The sequence below is a fragment of the Schistocerca serialis genome, chromosome 3, assembly GCF_023864345.2.
Source record: "Schistocerca serialis cubense isolate TAMUIC-IGC-003099 chromosome 3, iqSchSeri2.2, whole genome shotgun sequence".
Classification (NCBI taxonomy): Eukaryota; Metazoa; Arthropoda; class Insecta; order Orthoptera; family Acrididae; genus Schistocerca; species Schistocerca serialis.
Window position 1 is genome coordinate 581,326,400 of NC_064640.1, and position 21,767 is coordinate 581,348,166.

At 44.1% G+C, this 21,767-nt stretch overlaps 1 non-coding gene and 1 pseudogene across 1 annotated transcript; one reads left to right on the plus strand and one right to left on the minus strand.

Moving 5' to 3' along the window:
* Positions 1-7,491: 7,491 nt before the first annotated feature.
* Positions 7,492-7,566, minus strand: Trnat-ugu (transfer RNA threonine (anticodon UGU)). The gene has a single exon. It is a non-coding gene; the product is annotated as a tRNA-Thr (tRNA).
* A 10,964-nt stretch (positions 7,567-18,530) lies between these two features.
* On the plus strand, positions 18,531-18,648 carry LOC126471666 (5S ribosomal RNA; annotated as a pseudogene).
* Positions 18,649-21,767: the final 3,119 nt, after the last annotated feature.

Consider the following 21,767-nt stretch of genomic DNA (forward strand, 5'->3'; position numbering starts at 1 on the left):
GAGGGCGTATAGTGGGCATGCCGGAGGCTGGGTGGACGTACCGCCGAATTGCTCAACACGTGGGGCGTGAGGTCTCCACAGTACATCGATGTTGTCGCCAGTGGTCGGCGGAAGGTGCACGTACCCGTCGACCTGGGACCGGACCGCAGCGACGCACGGATGCACGCCAAGACCGTAGGATCCTACGCAGTGCCGTAGGGGACCGCACCGCCACTTCCCAGCAAATTAGGGACACTGTTGCTCCTGGGGTATCGGCGAGGACCATTCGCAACCGTCTCCATGAAGCTGGGCTACGGTCCCGCACACCGTTAGGCCGTCTTCCGCTCACGCCCCAACATCGTGCAGCCCGCCTCCAGTGGTGTCGCGACAGGCGTGAATGGAGGGACGAATGGAGACGTGTCGTCTTCAGCGATGAGAGTCGCTTCTGCCTTGGTGCCAATGATGGTCGTATGCGTGTTTGGCGCCGTGCAGGTGAGCGCCACAATCAGGACTGCATACGACCGAGGCACACAGGGCCAACTCCCGGCATCATGGTGTGGGGAGCGATCTCCTACACTGGCCGTACACCACTGGTGATCGTCGAGGGGACACTGAATAGTGCACGGTACATCCAAACCGTCATCGAACCCATCGTTCTACCATTCCTAGACCGGCAAGGGAACTTGCTGTTCCAACAGGACAATGCACGTCCGCATGTATCCCGTGCCACCCAACGTGCTCTAGAAGTTGTAAGTCAACTACCCTGGCCAGCAAGATCTCCGGATCTGTCCCCCATTGAGCATGTTTGGGACTGGATGAAGCGTCGTCTCACGCGGTCTGCACGTCCAGCACGAACGCTGGTCCAACTGAGGCGCCAGGTGGAAATGGCATGGCAAGCCGTTCCACAGGACTACATACAGCATCTCTACGATCGTCTCCATGGGAGAATAGCAGCCTGCATTGCTGCGAAAGGTGGATATACACTGTACTAGTGCCGACATTGTGCATGCTCTGTTGCCTGTGTCTATGTGCCTGTGGTTCTGTCAGTGTGATCATGTGATGTATCTGACCCCAGGAATGTGTCAATAAAGTTTCCCCTTCCTGGGACAATGAATTCACGGTGTTATTATTTCAATTTCCAGGAGTGTAAATAGCAGTATTAATAGTGGCTGGTTGCTGTGTTCTTCTTTGTAAGAATTGACCTAGATTAAGGAAGATTATAATTTAACGTCTTGTCGATAGTGCCATCATCAAAGACTGAGCACAATTACGGATTATTAAATGTGGGAAAGGAAATTGACCGTGCCCGTATCAAACGAGCCATCCTGCATTAGCGTAGTGCGGTATAGTGAAAACACGGAACACTTAAATCTGGATTCACGGACGGCGTTTTGAATTGTCGTCCTCCCGAATGCGGGTCCGCTGTGGCAAACACTGCGCCACCTCCTTCGGTGGGTTATCAAGAAATCTAGATTCCTATTTGCGTTTGGTCGACTGGTAGACAGTCACTAACAACCTACTTAAAAAAAGAATTAATTGCGAGACGATTCAACAAGTTTGTTTGTGTGGCCATTTTCTAAAGCAAGTATAGAAATAATTTTTTTATAAGTTCCAGAAAGCATACGATATGTAATGCGTGGTACTTTGGGGAAACAGACAGAACCTTCGATATCTGGTGCAAAGAACATGTGAGAGTCTGAAAATATGTGGCGAACCACTGCACGTTTGTAGAGCATCTCAGAGAACATAATCACAGGCCAGCCTCTACTTAAGATGACATGAAACCAGTCAGAATGAACAATAAAAAAATATTTTTTAAGCTGATAAGAAAATTCTCATACACGCAACGCCAAAGGAATCAAGAAAACCTCTTTAAATGACGTAGTGAACACGATAAATTGCTCAGTATTTACAGTAAAAACATACCAACACCAGTTCATCAGAATGCTGTCACACAACTCCTTTCCCCACATTCTTCCCTAAATACCTACAAATAACATCTAAACCGAAATCCAGTGGTCTGAAGAGTTAGTTGCTCCTTTCCCCATTCTTCCTGATTCACACTCCCGCTTACGTCTGTTCTACCTACATACCACAGTCTGCACCCCTCCCCTAATCAAATATCACTCTCCTAAATATGTAAACATTAATTCCTTAAAGAAATTCATTTAATTCCTTAAAGAAAGTAGATTGATAAGACTTAGATACCCAACCAAAACAAGAAACACCGATTAAACAGGTAGTACTTGCAACAAAAACTGTCACAACTCTCGCACTATAAGGCTGGAGCTATCGCTTGATTAAAATGTTTCAAATGGCTCTGAGAACTATGGGACTTAACTTCTGAGGTCATCAGTCCTCTAGAACTTAGAATTACTTAAACCTAACTAAACTAAGGACATCACACACATCCATGCCCGAGGCAGGATTCGAACCTGCGACCGTAGCGGTCGCGCGGTTCCAGACTGTAGCGCCTAGAACCGCTCGGCCACCCCAGCCGGCTTGCTTGATTAGCAGTAAAGTGCTTCATATCAATTAGTTTCCGAAAAATAAAACGTGAAAGCAATATTTGGATGCTAATATCTGTAGAATGTTCGTAAGTGAAGTGAAAGTACGTTTGTTACCCTGTGACCCCATGAGAAATTTTGGTAGGAGGAACATGTAACAGTAAGCAAATTCTATTTATGCAAATATTATGGTGTGAACTGTTTCGAATCTCTGAGTACTATGTATAAGAACAAAAATGTATTATCCCATATAACAATCCACTAAAGGTGTCTTTAATACGTCCCTTTGAAATTGGATACATATTATATCGCAGCAAGAAAAATTAGTATGAATTTATATTAGAAGAAAAATTTGTGGTAAGGTCTTATGGACAAAACTGCTGAGGTCATCGGTCCCTAAGCCTACACACTACTAAATGTAACTTAAAGTAACTTACTCTATGGACAATACACACACTCATGCCCAAGGCAGGACGGAGGGAGCCGATCGGACTGCGAGAAGGTGCCCTAGACCGCGTGGCTACCCCACGCGGCTATATATTAGAAGATTTCGTTGAGCTGTATGTGTGTGGCAGGACTAGTCTGTGGCTGATACCGGTCGCCCAAAGTCTGGAGTGACCACCCAGCAGACATAAGCAACGTATCCACACTCCCTCCCCTGGAATTCTGCAAACTTTTTTCAGGTCGTTTCCTGCTCATATGGGACGAAGTGTTAAAAGCCATTGCAACGGGTGTGCGCAGAATGGTTCACAGAAAGTCGTAGAACACGATGAGATGGGTCAGGTCGCGCCACCCAGACCACCGCCCGAGTGGATTGACACATCCAAATGGCATTGCAGAACAGATCTGCGTCCTCCTCGGCTCTGGCGCAACAGTGGAACAGTGCAACACAGTTTACACTATCAGGGGAGCCAGTCCGTCGCAGTTCATTACGGCATGGGGTACGTGCTCGGCGAATGTGCAAAAACATGGTAGACGGAAATGGTGTATGAACGACGTCACTGGGACTGGGATGGCCATGAGATAGTGTTTTGCCGGCCGAAGTGGCCGTGCGGTTAAAGGCGCTGCAGTCTGGAACCGCAAGACCGCTACGGTCGCAGGTTCGAATCCTGCCTCGGGCATGGATGTTTGTGATGTCCTTAGGTTAGTTAGGTTTAACTAGTTCTAAGTTCTAGGGGACTAATGACCTCAGCAGTTGAGTCCCATAGTGCTCAGAGCCATTTGAACCATTTTGAGATAGTGTTTTCGAACGAATACAGGTTGCGTTTCTTTGAAAATGATGGTCGCATTTTGGTTCGCCACAGACAAAGGGGAGAGACATCACAGTGACAGCATTCGCACAAGACATAAGCGCCTACCCAAGACCTTACGGTGTGGGGTGCTACTGGGTACAACCACAAATCACAGTTGGTGCGTATCCAGGACACTGTGACCAGTGTGACCTACGTGAATGATATCCAGCTTGCCATATCCTTTCTGCACGACACCCGCCAGAGGCCATTTTTCAGCAAGGGAGTGCACAACCTCATGTTGTGGCACGAACACGTGCCTTCTTGGTTTCGCAGGCCCGCCAGATCACCAGACTTGTCGCTAGTCGAAATTGTGTGGGACATGGTGAAACGATGGGTGCAGTGCTATCACCCAGAGCCAACCACCACCGATGAACTTTGGAAACAGACGAATGCAGCATGGATGGCTATACCACATTACACCAATCGCGTCTTATACTAGTCGATGCCATCATACATGAAACAAGTTATCAGGGCCCATGGCAGACCCTGTGTCTACAAGGAAACAGGACACATGCTGAACCAAGGTGAGCGAAATGCTAATCATTTCTGTAGATCATAGTAATGTACATGTCCTGTGAATATGAACGTCCTGTCTCTAGTCGTTCAATGTGTCCTGTTTTTTCTGATCATAAGTGTATTAAACACGCAGGACAAGTAATGAATCCCCCAGGAGGGATGACGCTAATAACGTGTAACACCACGATTAGCTTTAACAATAGACTTATTTCGGCGACGAAGAGAACCCACAAGTTTCTTAATTTATGCCAGTTTCAGTTGAAGCCACTCATTGATAATTAGATCACGTAGAGTAGGCCTGGGCAACCTTTGGTGGCCCAGGGGCTGATTCACGCGCTACGTGAGCTCGCAGGCCGCCTCGTCACGTTTTCTTAGCTGCGGGATTTCACCAACGTGCCGCATAAAACGCATGCGACACCGCGCTCCCCACTCGCGCAATGCAAACATACGTCACTGTTTCCTAGCGTGCCGACAACGCAGTGCCGCTAAGGGCTCTACCTGCGGAAAACGCTTTCGTGCTTCTGGAGGGATTGACCCGCACGTTGCAGCGATTTGTTTGGTTGGACGACTGGGGGAAGTCGAACTAAGTAACAGCTAACTACTACGCGACAGCTACTGTATTTCTTTCGCGCACGTGCAGCAACAGAGTACCTAATGCTTCCCATCAAATTCTGAAACATTGGTCACAATTGTCGGCTGACCGCTTCTCTGGTTCTTAAGATGAGCAGCTCATCGAGCTGGTATCCCAACAGCATATTTCGTGGAATATGGCCAATGCCAAATGGAAAAAACCAAAGGAAAAAGGAGTTAATTTGGGCAGAAATCAGAAGGAGGCAAAAATGTCTTTATTATGTCCATTGAGATACATTTGTATATGTATTTGTACCGATTCTTTAACAGCAGTCTTGATGAGTTGGATGTTGTTGTTATTGTGATCAGTACTGTGAACAACGCTTCCTCCTCTTTCCTAACTTCCATTTACTATCGGAGTGCGACAAGTAACAGCTCTTTAGATCGAACACTGCGATGCGTGTTTGGTTTTCGCTGGCTTTGCTAGTACTGTCGCACGGCACTGCCCCGCGCCTAGCAGAATGTTCCTCGCAGCGAGCTGGAACTCGAGTGGCGCCAATGAACCACACAATACTTCTCTCGTCTGGGAGAAACTGGAGCACCCACTGACTTCCTACGGACTGTAAAAAGAAATCAAAACCTTTCCGAAATTTTTTCTAGCTTTCGCCACCCACAAAAAATTCAAAGGGAAAAGTTTGTCTCTTGCTACATTTCGAATGTTGATTTGATAAATGTGCCGCGTCAGACGTGAGACTTTAATTTATTACTTCACTCTTACTGACTCTACTGACCAGATAGTTTGCAGACGTTATCAACATATACCGCTGAAGGTAACTACAAAATTATTTTGTTGTACCACATATAGCTTAGGGAAAATGGAGAGATAAATATTGAGTAGTGTGAAAGATCAACTCTTCTTAAAAGTTTAAATATTTCTCCATTTCAGTAGCACAAAAATTTTATTGAATTGAAAATAGTTGTCAGGAGATAGTTCTTGTATCACTCTAAAATGTGCATTTCTGACGCGCACCCAACCTTACATAGGACAACGTTTCACGCAGTTTCCTGCGGGCCGCTTCGGACGCTGTGATAAATTTCCGCACACAGGATAATGTGACTTTGCTGGAACTCGCAGCCCTCCTCGTCACTTGACGCGACATCGGCGCTCCTAGCGGATAAAAGTAAAAATTGTAACTTCCGTGATGTTAATGTTCACGGAATAAAGCACTGATCCAAATGACACCTCTCTCTCGACAGAACACAACACGACAACAAATTCTGCCAAAAAACACGCGCTTTTGAGAGCACATTCATTTTATTATATTCACTCCGTCTTTAGATGTTAACACTTATTTACCCATCGAGAACATTGCTTTTTACTTAGGATGTTTGACAATAGCTGCCGGTTCTACGCACTTCAGTCTGGAACCGCGCGACCGCTACGGTCGCAGGTTCGAATCCTGCCTCGGGCATGGATGTGTGTGATGTCCTTAGGTTAATTAGGTTTAAGTAGTTCTAAGTTGTAGGAGACTGATGACCTCAGATGTTAAGTCCCATAGTGCTCAGATCCATTTGAACAATAGCTGCTGCAAAATTCTGCGACGTCATTAGTAAAGAAACAATGTTCATTACAAGTAAATAAATGTAAGCTTCTGAAGACGTGACACCAGGTATCTCGAAATGTCAGCACGGAAAAATAAACGCCTATAAAAGCAAGTGATTGCTGCTGTTTCATTACATGAATTAATCAGTTTCAACCACCTAGCGTTCTAAAGCGTCCACAATGGACAACAGTTACTGAGCAATGTTAATATGAGAAACAATGGAGAAACACAGTGTGGCAATGAGACAGGTAATTCCAGGCGACAGGCAGTTAGGAGTAATTTTGCCATTTTTGGCAACAGGCACGTCATTCGAATGTTTGCAGTTTAGTGTGTTAATATCCACAAACAGTATTAGCAAAAATGTTCTAAGTATTTACCCAAAAATACTTTTAATTACTGATAGCGAAAATATCCGAATATGCGCCCCGGACGGAGTACAACGCGAAGGCCTCGCTCTCTCTCCCACGAATTTCCAAACTGTCCCAGACGTTTTACATGGGATTAAGATTGAACAATTCAGCGGGCCAGGCGAGATACGATTCGGTCACTGTGTGTTCATCAAACCTAGAACGAACGCGTGCAGCTGTGTGAACAATGGTGATGTCATCTAGGAAGACGGGAGTATCCGTAATATACACTTCATAGACATGTAGAAGAAAGGGCAACACTTCATCGACGTGAACGTAGAATTAAACATCCTAGTTCATGTTCACGGCAACTAAAAAGAATGCGTCCAAGTAATAGTACGAAAAACACATGGGAAGTATCACAGAGCAACCTCCGGCCTCAAGTACACTCCACAGACTACAGGTCAAAGCTTTCATTTTGTGCCCTCGGTGTCTTGTCTCATTCGAAACGAGCCTTCAGTAAGCTACTGCCCAGTTTCTGTGTTCTCTGGCCCACTGAACATCTGCAGCTTTCTCTGGCACTGTGAGCACTTGACTTTTTGAAATGGTAAGTAAATCGACACCCTAGCTGCAAACAGGTGTTGATATACATCATTGGGGACATGTAGAAAATGTGTGCCCCAACCGGGACTCGAACCCGGGATCTCCTACTTACATGGCAGACGCTCTATCCATCTGAGCCACCGAGGGCGCAGAGGATAGTGCAACTGCAGGGACGTATCACTTGCACGCTCCCCGTGTGACCCACATTCCCAACATGTCCACACCACTACATTCTTAGTGCACCTAATAGATGTTTGCCCATCACACTCATGACTCGTGGCAGATTAATCTACCAAGTCCCTTACGAGTTGGGGCATAGCGCGTACTTTCGCACAAGAAGGTCAATCGCCGGGTATCCATATTTAAACTATATAAGAAGGTAGTATCTGTTCGCAAAGAACAGATACCATTGATGACCGTGCAGCTTCTCTAAAATGAAATGATAATTAAATCGACCCCCTACCTCCAAACAGGCGTTGATATATATCACTGGGAACATGTTGAAAATGTGTGCCCTAACTGGGACTCGAACCTGGGATCTCCTGCTTACATGGCAGACACTCTACCAATCCGAGCTACCGAGGGCACAAAGGATAGTGCGCCTGCACAGACTTATCCCTTGCACGCTCCTCGTGAGACCCACATTCCCAACATGTCCACACCACTACATTAATAGTGCGCCTAATAGATGAGTGTGATTGGCAAACATCTATTAGGCGCACTACGAATGTAGTGGTGTGGACAAGTTGGGACTGTGGATATCACGGGGAGCGTGCAGTGGATAAGTCCCTGCAGGTGCACTATCCTCCGTGCCCTCGGTTCCTCAGATGGATGGAGCGTCTGCCATGTAAGCAGGAGATACTGGGTTCGAGTCCTCGTTGCGGCACATATTATCAACATGTCCCCAATGATGTATATCAGCGCCTGTTTGCAGCTAGGGTGTCGATTTAATTATCATTTCATTCTATAGAAGCTGCACAGTCATCAAGGGTATCTGTTCTTTCGGGAACAGATACTACCTTCATATAGACTTGACTTTTTGTGTTACCGATCTCCAAGTATCCTTTCACGCTGTTTCCTTCGGAATTTTAGTTCAGAAACAGCTTCACATGGATCTACATTGGCTAACAGCAGCAACTTCCGTTGAGTTGGTTTGATACCAGTTGTCAATGACAAGGCATGACATTCGCGCCGGCCGGAGTGGCCGAGCGGTTCTAGGCGCTACAGTCTGGAACCGCGCGAGCGCTCCGGTCGCAGGTTGGAATCCTGCCTTGGGCAATGATGTATGTATCGTCGTTAGGTTAGTTAGGTTTAAGTAGTTCTAAGTTCTAGGGGAGTGATGACCTCAGAGTCAAGTCCCATAGCGCTCAGAGCCTTTTCAACCATTTGACATTCGTCTCCCGTCCTTGTCAGTTTAAATATTCGTATACTTTTCACCGGACTGCATGTGGACATGTCGGACAGTCAGCGTTGATACACCAATGAATCGATCAACTTCGTTGAAGGTGTGGATAACCCCCCTTTTAACGGGGTGGGGGGCTGATATTTTGTCTGGTAAGTTTATTTATGAATTCTACTGTAAGACGCGTTAGTCGTAAATATTTCATATGCCCTTTCAACAATGCAGTCCAGACAGCTGGCAATTGCTTCTTCATTAAATTCTTAGTTACTGAGCACTGTCAGTTTCTTTGTATCCGATGCACATTGCGCCAAGTGAATAATGGTAAATCGCTGGTGCATTTTATACCTTTACATTGAAATAGAAAGAATGTGACATCTAGCGTAACGGTTTATACGTGTGATTCATTCCACACAGTCCAGTTACAATAACGTGACTACCTGTCAAAAGCCCGAATAAGCATCTGTTTGAGCGCCGACCGCTGCGAGACGTGCAGGAATGGACTGAGTGAGGTTCTGGAAGGTATCGACAGGGATGTGGAGCCCTGACAACTCCAGTGCCGTGGCCAGCTCCACTGGGATTTTCGGTTGAGGATCTTGGCGCAAACAGTCCAATCGAGGTGGTTCCACAGATTCTCGGTTGCGTTTACATCCGAGTAGTTTAGTGGCCAGGGAAGTACGGTAACGTCATCCTGGTGCTCTTCGAACCACGCAAGTACGCTACGAGCTGTGAGGCGCGTTACATTGTCCTACTCGTGTAGTTTCATTGTGCCTTCCATACCTGTAACGTTCCCTCTTCCGACCGGTCCCTTCCAACGATTTTTGCGGGTTGTTTGCATTCTCAGGCTTCACGCCGTAGGCGCTAAGGAACGTTTGTTGTGTGGAGCATGAAACGTGATTCATCTGAAAAGGCTACCTGTCGCCAATCAGTGGACGTCCAGTTGCGATACTGGCGTGTAGATGTAGGCCTTCGTCGCTGATGAACAGCAGTCAGCAAGGGTGCATGAACTATCCGCCTGCTGTGGAGGTCTACACTTAGCAATGTTCGCTTAAGGTCATTAAGGAGACACTGTTGGTAGTCCCTCGGTTCATGTGGGAGGTCACATGATAAGTAGTTGCACGTTTGTTCGCCCGTTCACGTCTCCGCCGCCGTCGGTACCCCCTGTCATTTATGGTCCGTGGTGCCCACAGTAAGTTGTAACGGCGCCGGTTTTGTGTAGTGCCATTTTCACATTGTAGTTATACTTTAACCAAGGGGGCACGCGAAACGTTTACAAACTTAGCCGTTTCGCAAATGCTTCCACCCTTGGCGCGAAAGCCAATGACCATGACCTTACCGACTAAGACGAATGGCTCCGTTTCCGCATTACGACAACGACTACAATATTCCCCCTCCCCCCATCTCCCTTCCTACTCGCCAAGCCTTATGTATAGTCTCTATTGCAAGTGTTGACATCTGCCGTCCATTAGTGGTTATTGCAAGCTGACGTCGGACATAGACGGTGGCCACACTAATGTGGCTGGATCGTGTAGAAGGTTGAACCTTTCCTACTCTGAGATGGGTAAACGTAATACATTACTTACGAGACATTTCGAATGTTTAACACTTGTACACAAATTTAAATTAATGAAAATACGTAACAAAGCACGCAAAATGAGTCTCATAGGATGAAACGCGATGCGTATCGCAGAAATATCAACGACCTGTAAATAGTACATCTTGCTGTGAAACTTTCTGGCAGATTAAAACTGTGTGCCTGACAAAGACTTGAGCTTGGGACCTTCACATAAAGTTCCCGAGTTCGAGAAACGGCCTGGCACATACTTTTAATCTGCCAGGAAGTTTCATATCAACGCACACTGCGCTGCAGAGTGAAAATTTCATTCTGAAAACATCCCCCAGAGTGCGACTAAGCCATGTCTCCGCAGCATCCTTTCTTCCAGGAGTGTTCTGCAAGGTTCGCAGGAAATCTTGTGTGAAATTTAGAAGTTAGGAGACGAAGTACTGGCGGAGGTAAAGGTGTGAGAGCTGGTCGTGGACTGTGCTCCGGTAGTGCAGTTGGTAGAGCACTTGCGAGCGAAAGGCAAAGATGCCGAGTTCGAGTCTCGGTCCGCACACAGCCTTAATCTGCCAGAAATTTTTATATCAGCACACACACCGCTGCAGCGTGAAAATTTCGTTCTGGATACATCCCTCTGTCATTGAAAGCTTTGTTCAACAATTTTTGGCACGCTGTTTTGTAATGGAACGAGAAAGTTCTCTCTGTGCTGTCGATCTCTGCCACATTCCTTGAAGATATTTCGCCAAACTGCTTCTTTACAAATTTTAGTGACTTTCTCGATTTGTCTGGACTTCTACATCCCCTCAGACAAGAGAAGAGTTAGTTCTACAGTCAAGAACAAGTAGACGTGTTTCTCTCTCGTAAGCTCTAAGCCTTCTAAAATTATTTACTGTTAAACAGCTATGTGCGGGGAGCTTACGCACTGTAAATCGATTTCTTAGTTACATAGGAATGCTTGGTGACTTTTACTCAATGAAAGTAGCTGGGTTCTAGCGTTCAGTTGGAAAAAGAGAGAGGAAAGGATCTGATTCGTTGTGCGAGCACATTAAAAACACAGCTTCTTTTCATTCTTCACTTGAAAGATTTATATGTCCGAACAACATACGTCAGTGTTCAAACATTAATCAGGAGTCCCGGCTGTGACCTCCAGACGCGTTGTCCTCATATCCTTAAGCTGAATGGATGGCGGTCGTTCACTAAGTAACTCCAGTTAAGCCCTGTCACTGTTTCATATTTAACGCAGCTTAAATTAGTGGTGACGCATCAGTGGCAAATGTAACAGTTTGTATCTGCTCTTCACATTAATTATTCACCCACTAAGTGCACCACCCTGACGCTGGGTACAACGTTCACGCAAACGCTGTTACATTATAGTACCCTAAATCTTTCCCCAGCGTTTTTTGTTTTTCTTTCTATCGATTTTATGCTGTAAGACTGATACTCGCATGCACCTTACGAGGAGAACGCGACAAGTGTCATAACCCGATTCCCCAGAAAACTCGCTCGGTGGAAGAGGGATTAAAAAGCGAACACGCGTCTCGACTTATATATAGACTCTCGAATGTTTCTGAAAAACGACGGTCAGAGTCTTAGAGTTACTTTATAATCCTCGTAGCGAGTAAATTTTTCAACCGAAGAGCTACCACAGTGGCTAGCATCGCGACTTCACACTTTTGTGCCCCGTGTTCGAAACCCGATTGTTATTTTCAGTTTTGTTTTTTTATTTATCTGTCCATGTCAATAGAGGATTACTCACGAATGTTTTTCAGTGTATATTGAAATAAAGCACTCAGTCTTCAGGCCAGAAGTAGCCCATTGGGCCATCCGACCATCGTATCATCCTCAGCTGAGGATGCGGATAGGAAGGGCGTGTGGTCAGCACACCGCTCTCCCAGTCGTTATGATGGTTTTCTTTGACCGGAGCCGCTAGTATTCGGTCGAGTAACTCCTCAATTGGCTACACGAGGCTAAGTGCACCCCGAAAAATGGCAACAGCGCATGGCGGCCCGTGTGGTGACCCATCCAAGTGCCGGCCACGCCCGACAGCGCTTAACTTCGGTGAGCTGACGGGAACAGGCGTATCCACTACGGCAAGGCCGTTGCCATATTGGAATAACGTTGTCCTTATTTGTCTGCTAATTGTAAGTCTGGTGAATGAAATTAAATGAATAACAATAAATGAATGAGGAAATTATTAGAAACTGTTTTCGATGGAATTCCTGTAGTGCATCTTGAGTCATAATCAGTTGCATGCGCCAGTTTTCAGTAAAGCTACCCGTTATTCATGTTTCTCCGCCTAATTATTGCCAATGCGTGAGATACTCAGCAATGTTAACGAAGTGTGTTTCCCGAGTGCGATTCACACGAAGAAATGTCGCTGTGGCAAACCTGCCTTAGCGCGATGCTCGCAGTATCCGGAGTTTCCATGTTCCGAATATTTCTGCTATCCGTATCATCCAATGGAATGTACCAAATCTTCCCGAAGAATAAAGATAGGAATAAAATACAAGAATTAATATAAGAAATGATAAGAATGAAGTATAAGAATATGAGAATTTAAAAAGTTTGTAACACTTACAAATGCCATACACACATATATTGTATAATAATGTATGATACTTACTGTGAAACCCAGTTGCAATTTTACAATTAATATAACGCCCTTGTACTCCAAAACTTAATAAGAAACATACGTGTAGTAACCTGACGTACATGGGTAGATAAATGAAAAGAAAAAAATAAGATAAATAAATCAGTAATCGGGTTTCGAACAAGTGGCGCAAAACAGAGACCGCGACGCACTGTGCCAGTATTTCAGTTGAGAACATCGTGCGCTAAAAGGTATCTATATTATATAAAATCCTTTGACTGTCGTTTCCTCAGAAACTGTCGAGTATCTGCGGATAAAGCCGAGACACGTATTTATTGATTTTGACTCCTCTTCCACCGAGCGAAGTTCATAAGAAATTAGGTTATGGCAGTTGCTGACTTCTCCTCGTTAGTCCAAATCGGATAACATTTGAGTGAACATACTGGCTTCTTTTCAGCAATCTTTTACCACTTAAAAGTCATTAGCTAAGGAAATCATAATTAATGTAAGCAACCTATGATTTTCTCTACAATTTTCCTGGTTTGAACCACTTCCTATAATAATAAGATTTTATGCCTTTCATGACTATTATCACGACGACCTCTCCATTAATAACTATTAGAGACGCATTTTAACCCAAGCACGTTACTAATAAGATCACTGGACACAGTATTAGCCACCCCATTCAAAAAGCACACTGGTGGCTTTGTATCATTGTATATTATCTTGTAGAAATGGTATCAGTCAGTTGTAAGACCCTCATCAGCTAATGTAAGTCACGTCAGTGAAGTGGTTTGTATCTTCCAATAGGCTGTGTAGAATCAGTAGAGTAGGATGTGTCAACGTGGAAACGTAACAGAATCGCGCCGAGGACGTGCCTTTGACCTCACTAGGAATGAAGTCGCACGATTTGCTGATGCATCAACTGCCGACTGTCCAATGTATCTACAAAGAATGGTGTGTCACTCCCATCCAAATAACACGGCGTTAGAACAGTCATCGTAAGTAGACATTAACCGACAGGAACGGGATAGAAGTACGCGCCTTCTCGAGTGCAAATCGGTTTCAAACCCGAAAGGAATTGCTTTTCTCTCTGAATGCAGGTAATCCTGACCAAGTTTCCGAAAGAACATTGCGAAGGTAACTGCAGACAGTGGACATTTTGATTGGGTATCTTGCAAAGGGCAATTGCTCACTGTGGCACATAAAGCTGCTGTCATTAGTGGGCCAAAGAACACGGAAATCAGGCCCTAGCCGACTATCGGCGCATAGTGTGATCTCAAGAGTTGCGAATATGTCCCTTCTAATATGATGTTATGTAGACGTGGAGTGCCCCGACGGCCCAATGACGCGTTCAGCCTGCAGTGTATGGAGAGTGTAGTCCAGGCCACAGGTGTCTCTGTGATGTTTTAGGGATGTTTCTCGTATTACGGCTGGATACCACTCTTTCAAGTTACCACGAACATAAACAAAGGATGTATATCATCAGAGACAAAGTGTTGCTCTTTCTTCTAAATCTTCAGGAGGGGTGTGCTACGGACACTCTCGTTTCTCGTGATGACAACAGCCGTATTTTCCTGGCTGCACGTTCGTGGTTTGAAGAACACTCATCTACTCTGTCGCACTTCAACAGGTCCGCTAAATCATCCGGAAATAATGGCGTACAAACTGCCTGGCACTATTTGGAAATGCGTTTGAAACTTAGTAATCAACATCCTCCCACTTTGATAGCCCTACGGGATCTAATTTTCAACCACTGGCTTCTCCTAAACGTGGCATACATTCAGAAACTTGTGCAGTCTCTTCCTCGTCGAATAAAAGCATTATCAACCTAATTTTTAGTCTCGTGTTTTGCATTCTTACCAGTATTTATTCTTTCTTCTTTTTCTTTTCCTTAGCGCTTATCCCCATTATTACGGCGCCTGCTTTTCAAGCCTGAAAAATTTTATTTAATTATTTTATTTATGATCTGATACCCTTCCTGTCGGCACATTCGCCAAGAAAACTGAAGGGAGGAAACTCATTTGCGCTATTTGTCTGTGAAGCTTGTAAACATCTTTCTGTACGTTATCGTAACCTTTCGGACCGATTTTGGGGATCATCCCAGCATTTGGCTAAAGAAAGTGGGAAACCGCTTAAAAACCACACTCAGACTGGTTGGTCTACCACAGCAGTTAACCAGCTCCGTTTTTTTATTCTTTACTGCGGTTCGATCCAGATCTGGCTAACTCGTGCCTCACAACCTAGAACGTCGCACATTACCATGTACGAGCAGAATGTACGTCTTTAACGATATTATAGTTTAAGTATTTCGTGATACACTCGCTACACTGTGCTTCAAAGAACTAGTATTAACAAAATGTTGATATTTCGTTTCCTAATGGATATAACATGTAACAGGGTAGCACAAAAAGATTTAGTAAGTAGACTAGTTGATAACATCAGTTTGTGACTTGCAGAGAACAGATTGCCATTTAAATTCAACATATTGCTTTACATACAGATTTTCACAAGAACTGTTGTAAAAATGAAAGTTTTTCTTGCCTCATGATGATTAAATAATTAGTAAAATCCCGTATTTTGAATTTTTAAGTGCTGAAGTTGCAGAAAATCTTTCTCAGATAAATCATTTTCTGGGTGTCTACTGAACACAGAGTGTTGCTACTTTCACTCTAAGAATAACCTCCACGGTTAATGAGAATGTGTTTTTACTTTGATACCATGGAACATATTTGACTAAAATAGCGAATATCCTACAAAAAGTATGTGCGTCCGCAGTAAATATTCTTAGGTCAGAAACAGACGATGAGAATGACGGACGTAGAGCAAGTGTCGAAAATTTATAGTCCTGTATTACTACCACATAATCCCTCATCACATTTGTAATTTATAATACGGAATCAAGAGGAGCTGCAGCATTTACTCAGTTAAGGGGTAGACTATCTTGAAAATTTCATTTTCAGTAGATTTCCAGGCAACTGAAAACACTAAGCCCCACATTTTGTCTAGTTCAAGTTCAAAAGATTGTATTTAATCTAAGTTTAAATTTGTAAATTTTTCGTTGCACCATACTCCTTTTATTTTGTACATGATTTAACAGCTTCTAGGTGTGTCCTTGGTAGGAATTTAGTTTCAGGTTTAACAAACCGCCCATGACATCGGATAAAGATGAGAAAGAAAACCGTTCCTATTAAAAGGAGACATCGCAACGTTAGCTTTAAGAGAATGAAAACTACCTACCTACACCATAGGAATTATTTCTCTAGAATAAGACCTTCGGAAAGGAAAAATTTAAGCAGAATCGTAAGATACAACTATTTTCAGACGTGTAACCTCAATAATATCAGAAAATTCAACTATGTCACTAGCACGTTTTACAAATTTTATAAGACTGTTACTATTACTACTATGTTATGTTACATATACCACCATCAGCTCCCATAAGAGAGGTCGCTAGCGTCTCACTGTGTGGTGGCTCTTGACTGGGAAGCAACTCTTTCAAATCCTGTTCGTGGAACAGATGTTTAGCACCAGTATTTGGTCAACACTGAGAGAAGTGGTGACGTAAGGTTCCTGACAACCAGACTCCAAACCGATGATCTGGGCTGACTTCCATACCTCTCCACTCAGTCTCATGAAATATGGTTCAAATGGTTCAAATGGCTCTGAGCACTATGGGACTTAACATCTGAGGTCATCAGTTCCCTAGAACTTAGAACTACTTAAACCTAACTAACCTAAAGACATCACACACATCCATGCCCGAGGCAGGATTCGAACCTGCGACCGTAGCGGTCATGCGATTCCAGACTGAAGCGCCTAGAACCGCTCGGCCACAACGGCCGGCATGAAATATGGACATGTGGCAATGTTGTTGGTGCGACATCTATCGGGTCGGACATTAAGTTCAGCTGCACCCTTGGTACTATTCGAGAGGAGTAGGTTATGCACCCTCACCGTGTATCACTCTTTCCCTTCAAAAAACAAACATTACATCACACTGAAGAAACACAAACACACACACACACACACACACACACACACACACACACGCACACACACACACACACTCACACTCACACACACACACACACACACACACACACACATATATATATATATATATATATATATATATATATGGGCCGCGCGATCAGTGGCATGGTTCCTCTAGCCGCGCGGCACACACACACACACACACACACACACACACACACACACACATATATATATATATATATATATATATATATATATATATATATATATGTGTGTGTGTGAATTCCTAAGGGACCAAACTACTGACGTCATTGGTCCCTAGACTTGCAGCCGGCCGCGGTGGTCTAGCGGTTCTGGGCGCGCAGTCCGGAACCGCGCGACTGCTACGGTCGCAGGTTCGAATCCTGCCTCGGGCATGGATGTGTGTGATGTCCTTAGGTTAGTTAGGTTTAAGTAGTTCTAAGTTCTAGGGGACTGATGACCACAGATGTTATGTCCCATAGTGCTCAGAGCCATTTGAACCATTTTGAACCTAGACTTGCACACTACTTAAACTAACTTATGCTAAGAACAACACACACCCATGCCTGAGGATGCCCGAGGGAGGACTTGAACCTCCGGCGGGATATAAATACATGATGATGCCCAAGGGAGGACTTGAGCCTCCGGCGGGATATATATATATATATATATATATATATATATATCCCGCCGATATAAATATATGATGATGCCCGAGGGAGGACTTGAGCCTCTGGAGGGATATATATATATCCCTCCAGAGGCTCAAGTCCTCCCTCGGGCATCATCATATATTTATATCGGCGGGATATATATATATATATATATATATATATATATATATATATATCCCGCTGGAGGTTCAAGTCCTCCCTCGGGCATCATCAGGCATGGGTGTGTGTTGTTCTTAGCATAAGTTAGTTTAAGTAGTGTGCAAGTCTAGGGACCAATGACGTCAGTAGTTTGGTCCCTTAGGAATTCACCCACATCTGATATATATATAAATTTCCTAGGGGACCAAACTACTGAGGTCATCGGTCCGTAGACTTGCACACTACTTAAACTAACTTATGCTGAGAACAACACACACACCCATGCCTGAGGGAGGACTCGACCCTCATATATATGAATTCACACACATTTGAAATATATATATATATATATACATATATAAATATATATATATAATGCGTCTGAATTCCTAAGGGACCACTCATCCACCAACCCACCCACCCACACCCACACAAACACTCTGTTCAGACAGAGTTTACTTTAATGGAATAGGAAAAAAATGTATGTCGGATCGTAGAAATGAGATTTGTAAGAACATTAGGGAGTATTGGAGGGCGTCTTGGCTGCCAAATTTAATTGATGTTAAATGTATGTAACACCCGTTACTTGCGTGGCAATGTCCTCTATCAACGCATATTACACAAGACTGGCAGAAAGTAATTCAGAAGAACAAATAGAGTGATACCGACATATAGTGCACCCATGGCCTCACACTTGTGTGTGTGTGTGTGTGTGTGTGTGTGTGTGTGTGCCAACGGCCTTGCCGCAAACGCAACACCGGTTCCCGTCAGATCACCGAAGTTAAGGGCTGTTGGACTTGGCTAATATTTGGATGGGTGACCGTCCGGTCTACCGAGCGCTGCTGGCACGCAGGGAGCACTCAATCCTAGTGAGGCAAACTCCGGAAATGAAAACTGACAACGACCAGAAGAGCAGTGTGCTGAGCACATGCCCCTCCATATCAGCATCCACTGATACCGTAAACTTAGGATTACAAGGACATCGGTCAGTAACGCTGGGCCTTCCGAGGCCTGTTCAGACAGAGTTTACTTTAATGGAATAGGAAAAAAATGTATGTCGGATTGTAGAAATGAGATTTGTAAGAACACTAGGGAGTACTGGGAGGGTGTCTTGGCTGCCAAATTTAATTGATGTTAAATGTATGTAACACCCGTTACTTGCGTGGCAATGTCCTCTATCAACGCATATTACACAAGACTGGCAGAAAGTAATTCAGAAGAACAAATAGAGTGATACCGACATATAGTGCACCCATGGCCTCAGCAAGAAGATCATTGCACTGAGATAACATCTCAGAGTAACTGCGGCCGATGAAACACGAACATGCTACTCCACACGTGTTTCAAAATGATTTCAACCGGTGCTGGAAGTTTTCGGAAATTAGGAGAATATTAAGGGAAAGAAGAAACTGCGTGGCAAGACAACCTCATAACACGAAACTTGTAGCCGTGTGTGTACTATGAATAAAGAGTTATCTAAGGAAGGAACAGAAGTATGGTATCCGTTGCAGTACTGAAGCAGTCGGAATGTGTACCTAAGATCACCAGCGAAGCCTCGACATCGCAGTGCTGACTGCTGTGCAGCTGCGAGGTTAATGTATTCCATTATGGAGCGCAACTGACTTAGATAACCGCAGAGGAACAGAAATATTTTGTATCTTTGATAATGTATTCCATTATGGAGCGCAACTGACTTAGGTAACCGCAGAGGAACAGAAATATTGGGTATCTTTGTCTATGTGTAAAATATTAGTTAGAACAAGAGCAGTCTCCACATCTCTGTGCTAGTGAGCTTAGGTACACATTTTTGTAAGCAGTTAGAACGAGTCGTTGAGTATTATTCATCTCTGACAAAGCTTAGTTATAAAGGGAACAGAGTGCAATATGCATACATTTTCGATAAGTAAGCAAAACGAGTCATGGAACAGTGCTCATCTCTGGTGGCTAGCAACCAATATTGTTAAAGTAATCAGAACAGTTCGCTGTAACTCAGCTGTGTCTTGAAGGAGTTAGGCTAGCAAGCCGTAAGCTGTACGATATTTTTATAAGAAATAAACTGTTGAACTGTTTTAACGATATTAGTTTGAAATCAAGAATTCTTCCTAGTATCATCTCTGTTCCATTCACCTGCCCTAAGTAACTTAAGAAGGCTTCTACCCCCTCTCATTTCTTATAAGGTTACAAAGGAGCTAGACAGCAAATCATGCGACAAGGTGTACAGAAAATAACGTAGAAATAAAGACAGAAGCATATATAAAAAGTGCTGACAGCCACAGAAGATAACCGATATATCACTTACACCACACTCAAGTTGTATATATGAGCCAACAGGACAACCATAATTGAGACTACTACTCGAAAAACGGATGATTAACCTCGGCAGTACGAAGTGAGGTCATTGTTTGCCACGTACCCTTCACACAAGAATGCAAGGAATTGTGTTCTTATCGCACAATGGATGGTTGTATCTGCACAGTGTCACTTGCTTTTAAGTGGAAACATGCGTTGGTTCTGTACGTTATATTTACACTACCGAAAACTCTTTGCAAAGTGCGTGCAACATTATTTAAAGAGAAGAAGAAGGACTCCGAGAATAGTGCGTTTCTAGATTTCTTGAACCTGTCGTAGATGGAAAGAAACGAACCTTTCTCCCATGCAGTGGCCAGCTACCGTTTTACAATCGGGAATAAAAGCTGAAGTCGGTAGTAGCGATAGTGAGAGTTTTCCCTGCTGCATTAGATCGTAAACCCTAAGCTTAAGTTATGGCGAAGCCATGTTGATGATGGAGTCCAGAAGATACTGAAAGAGTGAGGAACAATCCTATGCATTGAGTGCTTAATCGCAGCTCAAAACTTACAGAGATTTTTCGGAATTGGATCTAAGCCTCCCACCTGTATATCGATGGGGTCTAGGCGTGTACTCTGGAAATGAGGTCAGGTGAAATAATGGCTATACAAGCACTTCAAAATGACTGGAGTGTTCATTAATCCATTCTGAGATAATTTTGAGGGAATGGGCAATGACTTATCTTACTTAAGATACATGTTCACTCCAGGCTTCAGAGTCGTACAAATGGAAAAGCAAGCTTAAGGAAACGTCCCGTCAATGACGAGATAGTTCGAGACGGAGCACAGCCTCATACTGAGCAAGGATAGAACAGGAATTCAGATTTTTCCTTCTCAGAGGTACCATCCCTACCGCCTGAATTGTTTAGCTAAAGCCATGGAATCGCTTAATCTGTAGAACTGAAACTAAATCCTCCCGTATTCCTTCCAGTTCCTGCTCCATCTTGTTCATTCTGTAAAAATGGATATACATTTTCGAACTATAAGCTTCTGTATCGTTTATGAGTGAGAGACGATGGAACATGTATCAGGGGCCGTGTTCAACCCCATATACTCATACCTCATAGCTAATACCCCCACAACTTACCTGGACATGTCCGCAGCTCGTGGTCGTGCGGTAGCGTTCTCGCTTCCCACGCCCGGGTTCGATTCCCGGCGGGGTTATGGATTTTCTCTGCCTCGTGATGACTGGGTGTTGTGTGCTGTCCTTAGGTTAGTTAGGTTTAAGTAGTTCTAAGTTCTAGGGGACTGATGACCATAGATGTTAAGTCCCATAGTGCTCAGAGCCATTTGAACCATTTACCTGAACAGTGCTTTTTTCTTAAAACCAAATGCACGGCTTCGTATGACTTTACTCATACTCGTACCGTGCATTCGGGGTGTACCAATATGAAGCAAACTCCTCAGTTAAGCGTCCTTTTCCCACACTTTGTAATTTTTTGCGCCCATGATAATCTGTACGACTTGTAACGACCTGTGACTTCTTTGAAAAGTGTGGATGGAATGACTGATAACCTTTACTTATTTATTTCTTTTTGCACAGAACTGATATAGCGAGTAATTCGCTACACTGTGGCACGCCTGTGTGCTTCTACAAACCACAGTATTCATACGACCCCTCT